Consider the following 15,978-nt stretch of genomic DNA (forward strand, 5'->3'; position numbering starts at 1 on the left):
ACCTATACAACATGGCAACCAGCACAATGTCCCCCATGCAATATGGCTGACTTGGAAGTCACCTATACAATACAACCAGCACAATGTCCCCCAAGCAATATGGCTGACTTGGAAGTCACCTATACAAGACAACCAGCACAATGTCCCCCATGCAATATGGCTGACTTGGAAGTCACCTATACAATACAACCAGCACAATGTCCCCCATGCAATATGGCTGATTTGGAAGTCACCTATACAACACAACCAGCACAATGTCCCCCATGCAATATGGCTGACTTGGAAGTCACCTATACAAGACAACTAGCACAATGTCCCAAATGCAATATGGCTGACTTGGAAGTCACGTATAGAACATGGCCACCAGCACAATGTCCCCCATGCAATATGGATGACTTGGAAGTCACCTATAGAACATGGCAACCAGCACAATGTCCCCCATGCAATATGGCTGACTTGGAAGTCACCTATACAATACAACCAGCACAATGTCCCCCAAGCAATATGGCTGACTTGGAAGTCACCTATACAAGACAACCAGCACAATGTCCCCCATGCAATATGGCTGACTTGGAAGTCACCTATAGGACATGGCCACCAGCACAATGTCCCCCATGCAATATGGCTGACTTGGAAGTCACCTATACAATACAACCAGCACAATGTCCCCCATGCAACACGGCTGACTTGGAAGTCACCTATACAAGACAACCAGCACAATGTCCCTCATGCAATATGGCTGACTTGGAAGTCACCTATAGAACATGGCCACCAGCACAATGTCCCCCAAGCAATATGGCTGACTTGGAAGTCACCTATAGAACATGGCAACCAGCACAATGTCCCCCAAGCAATATGGCTGACTTGGAAGTCACCTATACAAGACAACCAGCACAATGTCCCCCATGCAATATGGCTGACTTGGAAGTCACCTATACAATACAACCAGCACAATGTCCCAAATGCAATATGGCTGACTTAGAAGTCACCTATAGAACATGGCCACCAGCACAATGTCCCCCATGCAATATGGCTGACTTGGAAGTCACCTATACAACATGGCAACCAGCACAATGTCCCCCATGCAATATGGCTGACTTGGAAGTCACCTATACAATACAACCAGCACAATGTCCCCCAAGCAATATGGCTGACTTGGAAGTCACCTATACAAGACAACCAGCACAATGTCCCCCATGCAATATGGCTGACTTGGAAGTCACCTATACAATACAACCAGCACAATGTCCTCCATGCAATATGGCTGATTTGGAAGTCACCTATACAACACAACCAGCACAATGTCCCCCATGCAATATGGCTGACTTGGAAGTCACCTATACAAGACAACCAGCACAATGTCCCAAATGCAATATGGCTGACTTGGAAGTCACGTATAGAACATGGCCACCAGCACAATGTCCCCCATGCAATATGGATGACTTGGAAGTCACCTATAGAACATGGCAACCAGCACAATGTCCCCCATGCAATATGGCTGACTTGGAAGTCACCTATACAATACAACCAGCACAATGTCCCCCAAGCAATATGGCTGACTTGGAAGTCACCTATACAAGACAACCAGCACAATGTCCCCCATGCAATATGGCTGACTTGGAAGTCACCTATAGGACATGGCCACCAGCACAATGTCCCCCATGCAATATGGCTGACTTGGAAGTCACCTATACAACATGGCAACCAGCACAATGTCCCCCATGCAATATGGCTGACTTGGAAGTCACCTATACAACATGGCAACCAGCACAATTTCCCCCATGTAATATGGCTGACTTGGAAGTCACCTATACAAGACAACCAGCACAATGTCCGCCAAGCAATATGGCTGACTTGGAAGTCACCTATACAAGACAACCAGCACAATGTCCTCCATGCAATATGGCTGACTTGGTAGTCACCTATACAAGACAACCAGCACAATGTCCTCCAAGCAATATGGCTGACTTGGAAATCACCTATAGAACATGGCCACCAGCACAATGTCCCCCATGCAATATGGCTGACTTGGAAGTCACCTATACAACATGGCAACCAGAACAATGTCCCCCAAGCAATATGGCTCACTTGGAAGTCACCTATACAACATGGCAACCAGCACAATGTCCCCCATGCAATATGGCTGACTTGGAAGTCACCTATAGAACATGGCCACCAGCACAATGTCCCCCATGCAAAACGACTGACTTGGAAGTCACCTATACAAGACAACCAGCACAATGTCCCCTATGCAATATGGCTGACTTGGAAGACACCTATACAACACAACCAGCACAATGTCCCCCAAGCAATATGGCTCACTTGGAAGTCACCTATACAACATGGCAACCAGCACAATGTCCCCCATGCAATATGCCTGACTTGGAAGTCACCTATACAACATGGCAAGCAGCACAATGTCCCCCATGCAATATGGCTGACTTGGAAGTCACCTATACAAGACAACCAGCACAATGTCCCCCATGCAATATGGCTGACTTGGAAGTCACCTATACAACATGGCAACCAGCACAATGTCCCCCATGCAATATGGCTGACTTGGAAGTCACCTAGACAATACAACCAGCACAATGTCCCCCAAGCAATATGGCTGACTTGGAAGTCACCTATAGAACATGGCCACCAGCACAATGTCCCCCATGCAATATGGCTGACTTGGAAGTCACCTATACAAGACAACCAGCACAATGTCCCCCATGCAATATGGCTGACTTGGAAGTCACCTATAGAACATGGCCACCAGCACAATGTCCGCCATGCAATATGGCTGACTTGGAAGTCACCTATAGGACAATGCAACCAGCACAATGTCCCCCATGCAATATGGCTGACTTGGAAGTCACCTATAGAACATGGCCACCAGCACAATGTCCCCCAAGCAATATGGCTCACTTGGAAGTCACCTATACAATACAATCAGCACAATGTCCCCCATGCAATATGGCTGACTTGGAAGTCACCTATACAATACAACCAGCACAATGTCCCCCATGCAATATGGCTGACTTGGAAGTCACCTATAGGACATGGCCACCAGCACAATGTCCCCCATGCAATATGGCTGACTTGGAAGTCACCTATACAACATGGCAACCAGCACAATGTCCCCCATGCAATATGGCTGACTTGGAAGTCACCTATACAACATGGCAACCAGCACAATTTCCCCCATGTAATATGGCTGACTTGGAAGTCACCTATACAAGACAACCAGCACAATGTCCGCCAAGCAATATGGCTGACTTGGAAGTCACCTATACAAGACAACCAGCACAATGTCCTCCATGCAATATGGCTGACTTGGTAGTCACCTATACAAGACAACCAGCACAATGTCCTCCAAGCAATATGGCTGACTTGGAAATCACCTATAGAACATGGCCACCAGCACAATGTCCCCCATGCAATATGGCTGACTTGGAAGTCACCTATACAACATGGCAACCAGAACAATGTCCCCCAAGCAATATGGCTCACTTGGAAGTCACCTATACAACATGGCAACCAGCACAATGTCCCCCATGCAATATGGCTGACTTGGAAGTCACCTATAGAACATGGCCACCAGCACAATGTCCCCCATGCAAAACGACTGACTTGGAAGTCACCTATACAAGACAACCAGCACAATGTCCCCTATGCAATATGGCTGACTTGGAAGACACCTATACAACACAACCAGCACAATGTCCCCCAAGCAATATGGCTCACTTGGAAGTCACCTATACAACATGGCAACCAGCACAATGTCCCCCATGCAATATGCCTGACTTGGAAGTCACCTATACAACATGGCAAGCAGCACAATGTCCCCCATGCAATATGGCTGACTTGGAAGTCACCTATACAAGACAACCAGCACAATGTCCCCCATGCAATATGGCTGACTTGGAAGTCACCTATACAACATGGCAACCAGCACAATGTCCCCCATGCAATATGGCTGACTTGGAAGTCACCTAGACAATACAACCAGCACAATGTCCCCCAAGCAATATGGCTGACTTGGAAGTCACCTATAGAACATGGCCACCAGCACAATGTCCCCCATGCAATATGGCTGACTTGGAAGTCACCTATACAAGACAACCAGCACAATGTCCCCCATGCAATATGGCTGACTTGGAAGTCACCTATAGAACATGGCCACCAGCACAATGTCCGCCATGCAATATGGCTGACTTGGAAGTCACCTATAGGACAATGCAACCAGCACAATGTCCCCCATGCAATATGGCTGACTTGGAAGTCACCTATAGAACATGGCCACCAGCACAATGTCCCCCAAGCAATATGGCTCACTTGGAAGTCACCTATACAATACAACCAGCACAATGTCCCAAATGCAATATGGATGACTTGGAAGTCACCTATAGCACATGGCCACCAGCACAATGTCCCCCATGCAATATGGCTGACTTGGAAGTCACCTATACAACATGGCAACCAGCACAATGTCCCCCATGCAATATGGCTGACTTGGAAGTCACCTATACAATACAACCAGCACAATGTCCCCCAAGCAATATGGCTGACTTGGAAGTCACCTATACAAGACAACCAGCACAATGTCCCCCATGCAATATGGCTGACTTGGAAGTCACCTATACGACATGGCCACCAGCACAATGTCCCCCATGCAATATGGCTGACTTGGAAGTCACCTATACAATACAACCAGCACAATGTCCCCCATGCAATATGGCTGACTTGGAAGTCACCTATACAATACAACCAGCACAATGTCCCCCATGCAATATGGCTGATTTGGAAGTCACCTATACAACACAACCAGCACAATGTCCCCCATGCAATATGGCTGACTTGGAAGTCACCTATACAAGACAACCAGCACAATGTCCCAAATGCAATATGGCTGACTTGGAAGTCACCTATAGAACATGGCCACCAGCACAATGTCCCCCATGCAACACGGCTGACTTGGAAGTCACCTATACAAGACAACCAGCACAATGTCCCCCATGCAATATGGCTGACTTGGAAGTCACCTATACAACACAACCAGCACAATGTCCCCCAAGCAATATGGCTCACTTGGAAGTCACCTATACAACATGGCAACCAGCACAATGTCCCCCATGCAATATGCCTGACTTGGAAGTCACCTATACAACATGGCAACCAGCACAATGTCCCCCATGCAATATGGCTGACTTGGAAGTCACCTATACAGCATGGCAACCAGCACAATGTCCCCCATGCAATATGGCTGACTTGGAAGTCACCTATACAATACAACCAGCACAATGTCCCCCAAGCAATATGGCTGACTTGGAAGTCACCTATAGAACATGGCCACCAGCACAATGTCCCCCATGCAATATGGCTGACTTGGAAGTCACCTATACAAGACAACCAGCACAATGTCCCCCATGCAATATGGCTGACTTGGAAGTCACCTATAGAACATGGCCACCAGCACAATGTCCCCCATGCAATATGGCTGACTTGGAAGTCACCTATAGGACAATGCAACCAGCACAATGTCCCCCATGCAATATGGCTGACTTGGAAGTCACCTATAGAACATGGCCACCAGCACAATGTCCCCCAAGCAATATGGCTCACTTGGAAGTCACCTATACAATACAACCAGCACAATGTCCCCCATGCAATATGGCTGACTTGGAAGTCACCTATACAATACAACCAGCACAATGTCCCAAATGCAATATGGCTGACTTGGAAGTCACCTATAGAACATGGCCACCAGCACAATGTCCCCCATGCAATATGGCTGACTTGGAAGTCACCTATACAACATGGCAACCAGCACAATGTCCCCCATGCAATATGGCTGACTTGGAAGTCACCTATACAAGACAACCAGCACAATGTCCCCCATGCAATATGGCTGACTTGGAAGTCACCTATACGACATGGCCAACAGCACAATGTCCCCCATGCAATATGGCTGACTTGGAAGTCACCTATACAATACAACCAGCACAATGTCCCCCATGCAATATGGCTGATTTGGAAGTCACCTATACAACACAACCAGCACAATGTCCCCCATGCAATATGGCTGACTTGAAGTCACCTATACAAGACAACCAGCACAATGTCCCAAATGCAATATGGCTGACTTGGAAGTCACCTATAGAACATGGCCACCAGCACAATGTCCCCCATGCAACACGGCTGACTTGGAAGTCACCTATACAAGACAACCAGCACAATGTCCCCCATGCAATATGGCTGACTTGGAAGTCACCTATACAACACAACCAGCACAATGTCCCCCAAGCAATATGGCTCACTTGGAAGTCACCTATACAACATGGCAACCAGCACAATGTCCCCCATGCAATATGCCTGACTTGGAAGTCACCTATACAACATGGCAACCAGCACAATGTCCCCCATGCAATATGGCTGACTTGGAAGTCACCTATACAAGACAACCAGCACAATGTCCCCCATGCAATATGGCTGACTTGGAAGTCACCTATACAGCATGGCAACCAGCACAATGTCCCCCATGCAATATGGCTGACTTGGAAGTCACCTATACAATACAACCAGCACATTGTCCCCCAAGCAATATGGCTGACTTGGAAGTCACCTATAGAACATGGCCACCAGCACAATGTCCCCCATGCAATATGGCTGACTTGGAAGTCACCTATACAAGACAACCAGCACAATGTCCCCCATGCAATATGGCTGACTTGGAAGTCACCTATAGAACATGGCCACCAGCACAATGTCCCCCATGCAATATGGCTGACTTGGAAGTCACCTATAGGACAATGCAACCAGCACAATGTCCCCCATGCAATATGGCTGACTTGGAAGTCACCTATAGAACATGGCCACCAGCACAATGTCCCCCAAGCAATATGGCTCACTTGGAAGTCACCTATAGAACATGGCCACCAGCACAATGTCCCCCATGCAATATGGCTGACTTGGAAGTCACCTATACAACATGGCAACCAGCACAATGTCCCCCATGCAATATGGCTGACTTGGAAGTCACCTATACAATACAACCAGCACAATGTCCCCCAAGCAATATGGCTGACTTGGAAGTCACCTATACAAGACAACCAGCACAATGTCCCCCATGCAATATGGCTGACTTGGAAGTCACCTATACGACATGGCCAACAGCACAATGTCCCCCATGCAATATGGCTGACTTGGAAGTCACCTATACAATACAACCAGCACAATGTCCCCCATGCAATATGGCTGATTTGGAAGTCACCTATACAACACAACCAGCACAATGTCCCCCATGCAACACGGCTGACTTGGAAGTCACCTATACAAGACAACCAGCACAATGTCCCCCATGCAATATGGCTGACTTGGAAGTCACCTATACAACACAACCAGCACAATGTCCCCCAAGCAATATGGCTCACTTGGAAGTCACCTATACAACATGGCAACCAGCACAATGTCCCCCATGCAATATGCCTGACTTGGAAGTCACCTATACAACATGGCAACCAGCACAATGTCCCCCATGCAATATGGCTGACTTGGAAGTCACCTATACAAGACAACCAGCACAATGTCCCCCATGCAATATGGCTGACTTGGAAGTCACCTATACAGCATGGCAACCAGCACAATGTCCCCCATGCAATATGGCTGACTTGGAAGTCACCTATACAATACAACCAGCACATTGTCCCCCAAGCAATATGGCTGACTTGGAAGTCACCTATAGAACATGGCCACCAGCACAATGTCCCCCATGCAATATGGCTGACTTGGAAGTCACCTATACAAGACAACCAGCACAATGTCCCCCATGCAATATGGCTGACTTGGAAGTCACCTATAGAACATGGCCACCAGCACAATGTCCCCCATGAAATATGGCTGACTTGGAAGTCACCTATAGGACAATGCAACCAGCACAATGTCCCCCATGCAATATGGCTGACTTGGAAGTCACCTATTGAACATGGCCACCAGCACAATGTCCCCCAAGCAATATGGCTCACTTGGAAGTCACCTATACAATACAACCAGCACAATGTCCCCCATGCAATATGGCTGACTTGGAAGTCACCTATACAATACAACCAGCACAATGTCCCAAATGCAATATGGCTGACTTGGAAGTCACCTATAGAACATGGCCACCAGCACAATGTCCCCCATGCAATATGGCTGACTTGGAAGTCACCTATACAACATGGCCACCAGCACAATGTCCCCCATGCAATATGGCTGACTTGGAAGTCACCTATAGGACAATGCAACCAGCACAATGTCCCCCATGCAATATGGCTGACTTGGAAGTCACCTATAGAACATGGCCACCAGCACAATGTCCCCCAAGCAATATGGCTCACTTGGAAGTCACCTATACAATACAACCAGCACAATGTCCCCCATGCAATATGGCTGACTTGGAAGTCACCTATACAATACAACCAGCACAATGTCCAAAATGCAATATGGCTGACTTGGAAGTCACCTATAGCACATGGCCACCAGCACAATGTCCCCCATGCAATATGGCTGACTTGGAAGTCACCTATACAACATGGCAACCAGCACAATGTCCCCCATGCAATATGGCTGACTTGGAAGTCACCTATACAATACAACCAGCACAATGTCCCCCAAGCAATATGGCTGACTTGGAAGTCACCTATACAAGACAACCAGCACAATGTCCCCCATGCAATATGGCTGACTTGGAAGTCACCTATACGACATGGCCACCAGCACAATGTCCCCCATGCAATATGGCTGACTTGGAAGTCACCTATACAATACAACCAGCACAATGTCCCCCATGCAATATGGCTGACTTGGAAGTCACCTATACAATACAACCAGCACAATGTCCCCCATGCAATATGGCTGACTTGGAAGTCACCTATACGACATGGCCACCAGCACAATGTCCCCCATGCAATATGGCTGACTTGGAAGTCACCTATAGAACATGGCCACCAGCACAATGTCCCCCATGCAACACGGCTGACTTGGAAGTCACCTATACAAGACAACCAGCACAATGTCCCCCATGCAATATGGCTGACTTGGAAGTCACCTATACAACACAACCAGCACAATGTCCCCCAAGCAATATGGCTCACTTGGAAGTCACCTATACAACATGGCAACCAGCACAATGTCCCCCATGCAATATGCCTGACTTGGAAGTCACCTATACAACATGGCAACCAGCACAATGTCCCCCATGCAATATGGCTGACTTGGAAGTCACCTATACAAGACAACCAGCACAATGTCCCCCATGCAATATGGCTGACTTGGAAGTCACCTATACAGCATGGCAACCAGCACAATGTCCCCCATGCAATATGGCTGACTTGGAAGTCACCTATACAATACAACCAGCAGAATGTCCCCCAAGCAATATGGCTGACTTGGAAGTCACCTATAGAACATGGCCACCAGCACAATGTCCCCCATGCAATATGGCTGACTTGGAAGTCACCTATACAAGACAACCAGCACAATGTCCCCCATGCAATATGGCTGACTTGGAAGTCACCTATAGAACATGGCCACTAGCACAATGTCCCCCATGCAATATGGCTGACTTGGAAGTCACCTATAGGACAATGCAACCAGCACAATGTCCCCCATGCAATATGGCTGACTTGGAAGTCACCTATAGAACATGGCCACCAGCACAATGTCCCCCAAGCAATATGGCTCACTTGGAAGTCACCTATACAATACAACCAGCACAATGTCCCCCATGCAATATGGCTGACTTGGAAGTCACCTATACAATACAACCAGCACAATGTCCCAAATGCAATATGGCTGACTTGGAAGTCACCTATAGAACATGGCCACCAGCACAATGTCCCCCATGCAATATGGCTGACTTGGAAGTCACCTATACAACATGGCAACCAGCACAATGTCCCCCATGCAATATGGCTGACTTGGAAGTCACCTATACAATACAACCAGCACAATGTCCCCCAAGCAATATGGCTGACTTGGAAGTCACCTATACAAGACAACCAGCACAATGTCCCCCATACAATATGGCTGACTTGGAAGTCACCTATACGACATGGCCAACAGCACAATGTCCCCCATGCAATATGGCTGACTTGGAAGTCACCTATACAATACAACCAGCACAATGTCCCCCATGCAATATGGCTGACTTGGAAGTCACCTATACAATACAACCAGCACAATGTCCTCCATGCAATATGGCTGATTTGGAAGTCACCTATACAACACAACCAGCACATTGTCCCCCAAGCAATATGGCTGACTTGGAAGTCACCTAGAGAACATGGCCACCAGCACAATGTCCCCCATGCAATATGGCTGACTTGGAAGTCACCTATACAAGACAACCAGCACAATGTCCCCCATGCAATATGGCTGACTTGGAAGTCACCTATAGAACATGGCCACCAGCACAATGTCCCCCATGCAATATGGCTGACTTGGAAGTCACCTATAGGACAATGCAACCAGCACAATGTCCCCCATGCAATATGGCTGACTTGGAAGTCACCTATAGAACATGGCCACCAGCACAATGTCCCCCAAGCAATATGGCTCACTTGGAAGTCACCTATACAATACAACCAGCACAATGTCCCCCATGCAATATGGCTGACTTGGAAGTCACCTATACAATACAACCAGCACAATGTCCCAAATGCAATATGGCTGACTTGGAAGTCACCTATAGAACATGGCCACCAGCACAATGTCCCCCATGCAATATGGCTGACTTGGAAGTCACCTATACAACATGGCCACCAGCACAATGTCCCCCATGCAATATGGCTGACTTGGAAGTCACCTATAGGACAATGCAACCAGCACAATGTCCCCCATGCAATATGGCTGACTTGGAAGTCACCTATAGAACATGGCCACCAGCACAATGTCCCCCAAGCAATATGGCTCACTTGGAAGTCACCTATACAATACAACCAGCACAATGTCCCCCATGCAATATGGCTGACTTGGAAGTCACCTATACAATACAACCAGCACAATGTCCAAAATGCAATATGGCTGACTTGGAAGTCACCTATAGCACATGGCCACCAGCACAATGTCCCCCATGCAATATGGCTGACTTGGAAGTCACCTATACAACATGGCAACCAGAACAATGTCCCCCATGCAATATGGCTGACTTGGAAGTCACCTATACAATACAACCAGCACAATGTCCCCCAAGCAATATGGCTGACTTGGAAGTCACCTATACAAGACAACCAGCACAATGTCCCCCATGCAATATGGCTGACTTGGAAGTCACCTATACGACATGGCCACCAGCACAATGTCCCCCATGCAATATGGCTGACTTGGAAGTCACCTATACAATACAACCAGCACAATGTCCCCCATGCAATATGGCTGACTTGGAAGTCACCTATACAATACAACCAGCACAATGTCCCCCATGCAATATGGCTGATTTGGAAGTCACCTATACAACACAACCAGCACAATGTCCCCCATGCAATATGGCTGACTTGGAAGTCACCTATACAAGACAACCAGCACAATGTCCCAAATGCAATATGGCTGACTTGGAAGTCACCTATAGAACATGGCCACCAGCACAATGTCCCCCATGCAACACGGCTGACTTGGAAGTCACCTATACAAGACAACCAGCACAATGTCCCCCATGCAATATGGCTGACTTGGAAGTCACCTATACAACACAACCAGCACAATGTCCCCCAAGCAATATGGCTCACTTGGAAGTCACCTATACAACATGGCAACCAGCACAATGTCCCCCATGCAATATGCCTGACTTGGAAGTCACCTATACAACATGGCAACCAGCACAATGTCCCCCATGCAATATGGCTGACTTGGAAGTCACCTATACAAGACAACCAGCACAATGTCCCCCATGCAATATGGCTGACTTGGAAGTCACCTATACAGCATGGCAACCAGCACAATGTCCCCCATGCAATATGGCTGACTTGGAAGTCACCTATACAATACAACCAGCAGAATGTCCCCCAAGCAATATGGCTGACTTGGAAGTCACCTATAGAACATGGCCACCAGCACAATGTCCCCCATGCAATATGGCTGACTTGGAAGTCACCTATACAAGACAACCAGCACAATGTCCCCCATGCAATATGGCTGACTTGGAAGTCACCTATAGAACATGGCCACTAGCACAATGTCCCCCATGCAATATGGCTGACTTGGAAGTCACCTATAGGACAATGCAACCAGCACAATGTCCCCCATGCAATATGGCTGACTTGGAAGTCACCTATAGAACATGGCCACCAGCACAATGTCCCCCAAGCAATATGGCTCACTTGGAAGTCACCTATACAATACAACCAGCACAATGTCCCCCATGCAATATGGCTGACTTGGAAGTCACCTATACAATACAACCAGCACAATGTCCCAAATGCAATATGGCTGACTTGGAAGTCACCTATAGAACATGGCCACCAGCACAATGTCCCCCATGCAATATGGCTGACTTGGAAGTCACCTATACAACATGGCAACCAGCACAATGTCCCCCATGCAATATGGCTGACTTGGAAGTCACCTATACAATACAACCAGCACAATGTCCCCCAAGCAATATGGCTGACTTGGAAGTCACCTATACAAGACAACCAGCACAATGTCCCCCATGCAATATGGCTGACTTGGAAGTCACCTATACGACATGGCCAACAGCACAATGTCCCCCATGCAATATGGCTGACTTGGAAGTCACCTATACAATACAACCAGCACAATGTCCCCCATGCAATATGGCTGACTTGGAAGTCACCTATACAATACAACCAGCACAATGTCCCAAATGCAATATGGCTGACTTGGAAGTCACCTATAGAACATGGCCACCAGCACAATGTCCCCCATGCAATATGGCTGACTTGGAAGTCACCTATACAACATGGCAACCAGCACAATGTCCCCCATGCAATATGGCTGACTTGGAAGTCACCTATACAATACAACCAGCACAATGTCCCCCAAGCAATATGGCTGACTTGGAAGTCACCTATACAAGACAACCAGCACAATGTCCCCCATGCAATATGGCTGACTTGGAAGTCACCTATACGACATGGCCAACAGCACAATGTCCCCCATGCAATATGGCTGACTTGGAAGTCACCTATACAATACAACCAGCACAATGTCCCCCATGCAATATGGCTGATTTGGAAGTCACCTATACAACACAACCAGCACAATGTCCCCCATGCAATATGGCTGACTTGGAAGTCACCTATACAAGACAACCAGCACAATGTCCCAAATGCAATATGGCTGACTTGGAAGTCACCTATAGAACATGGCCACCAGCACAATGTCCCCCATGCAACACGGCTGACTTGGAAGTCACCTATACAAGACAACCAGCACAATGTCCCCCATGCAATATGGCTGACTTGGAAGTCACCTATACAACACAACCAGCACAATGTCCCCCAAGCAATATGGCTCACTTGGAAGTCACCTATACAACATGGCAACCAGCACAATGTCCCCCATGCAATATGCCTGACTTGGAAGTCACCTATACAACATGGCAACCAGCACAATGTCCCCCATGCAATATGGCTGACTTGGAAGTCACCTATACAAGACAACCAGCACAATGTCCCCCATGCAATATGGCTGACTTGGAAGTCACCTAAACAGCATGGCAACCAGCACAATGTCCCCCATGCAATATGGCTGACTTGGAAGTCACCTATACAATACAACCAGCACATTGTCCCCCAAGCAATATGGCTGACTTGGAAGTCACCTATAGAACATGGCCACCAGCACAATGTCCCCCATGCAATATGGCTGACTTGGAAGTCACCTATACAAGACAACCAGCACAATGTCCCCCATGCAATATGGCTGACTTGGAAGTCACCTATAGAACATGGCCACCAGCACAATGTCCCCCATGCAATATGGCTGACTTGGAAGTCACCTATAGGACAATGCAACCAGCACAATGTCCCCCATGCAATATGGCTGACTTGGAAGTCACCTATAGAACATGGCCACCAGCACAATGTCCCCCAAGCAATATGGCTCACTTGGAAGTCACCTATACAATACAACCAGCACAATGTCCCCATTGCAATATGGCTGACTTGGAAGTCACCTATACAATACAACCAGCACAATGTCCCAAATGCAATATGGCTGACTTGGAAGTCACCTATAGAACATGGCCACCAGCACAATGTCCCCCATGCAATATGGCTGACTTGGAAGTCACCTATACAACATGGCCACCAGCACAATGTCCCCCATGCAATATGGCTGACTTGGAAGTCACCTATAGGACAATGCAACCAGCACAATGTCCCCCATGCAATATGGCTGACTTGGAAGTCACCTATAGAACATGGCCACCAGCACAATGTCCCCCAAGCAATATGGCTCACTTGGAAGTCACCTATACAATACAACCAGCACAATGTCCCCCATGCAATATGGCTGACTTGGAAGTCACCTATACAATACAACCAGCACAATGTCCCAAATGCAATATGGCTGACTTGGAAGTCACCTATAGCACATGGCCACCAGCACAATGTCCCCCATGCAATATGGCTGACTTGGAAGTCACCTATACGACATGGCCACCAGCACAATGTCCCCCATGCAATATGGCTGACTTGGAAGTCACCTATACAATACAACCAGCACAATGTCCCCCATGCAATATGGCTGACTTGGAAGTCACCTATACAATACAACCAGCACAATGTCCCCCATGCAATATGGCTGATTTGGAAGTCACCTATACAACACAACCAGCACAATGTCCCCCATGCAATATGGCTGACTTGGAAGTCACCTATACAAGACAACCAGCACAATGTCCCAAATGCAATATGGCTGACTTGGAAGTCACCTATAGAACATGGCCACCAGCACAATGTCCCCCATGCAACACGGCTGACTTGGAAGTCACCTATACAAGACAACCAGCACAATGTCCCCCATGCAATATGGCTGACTTGGAAGTCACCTATACAACACAACCAGCACAATGTCCCCCAAGCAATATGGCTCACTTGGAAGTCACCTATACAACATGGCAACCAGCACAATGTCCCCCATGCAATATGCCTGACTTGGAAGTCACCTATACAACATGGCAACCAGCACAATGTCCCCCATGCAATATGTCTGACTTGGAAGTCACCTATACAAGACAACCAGCACAATGTCCCCCATGCAATATGGCTGACTTGGAAGTCACCTATACAGCATGGCAACCAGCACAATGTCCCCCATGCAATATGGCTGACTTGGAAGTCACCTATACAATACAACCAGCACAATGTCCCCCAAGCAATATGGCTGACTTGGAAGTCACCTATAGAACATGGCCACCAGCACAATGTCCCCCATGCAATATGGCTGACTTGGAAGTCACCTATACAAGACAACCAGCACAATGTCCCCCATGCAATATGGCTGACTTGGAAGTCACCTATAGAACATGGCCACCAGCACAATGTCCACCATGCAATATGGCTGACTTGGAAGTCACCTATAGGACAATGCAACCAGCACAATGTCCCCCATGCAATATGGCTGACTTGGAAGTCACCTATAGAACATGGCCACCAGCACAATGTCCCCCAAGCAATATGGCTCACTTGGAAGTCACTTATACAATACAACCAGCACAATGTCCCCCATGCAATATGGCTGACTTGGAAGTCACCTATACAAATACAACCAGCACAATGTCCCAAATGCAATATGGCTGACTTGGAAGTCACCTATAGAACATGGCCACCAGCACAATGTCCCCCATGCAATATGGCTGACTTGGAAGTCACCTATACAACATGGCAACCAGCACAATGTCCCCCATGCAATATGGCTGACTTGGAAGTCACCTATACAATACAACCAGCACAATGTCCCCCAAGCAATATGGCTGACTTGGAAGTCACC

This window comes from Petromyzon marinus, unplaced genomic scaffold (genome assembly GCF_048934315.1).
Source record: "Petromyzon marinus isolate PM22_M1 ecotype Great Lakes invasive population unplaced genomic scaffold, UKy_Petmar_22M1.pri1.0 PM_G_Scaffold_1, whole genome shotgun sequence".
Lineage (NCBI taxonomy): Eukaryota > Metazoa > Chordata > Hyperoartia > Petromyzontiformes > Petromyzontidae > Petromyzon > Petromyzon marinus.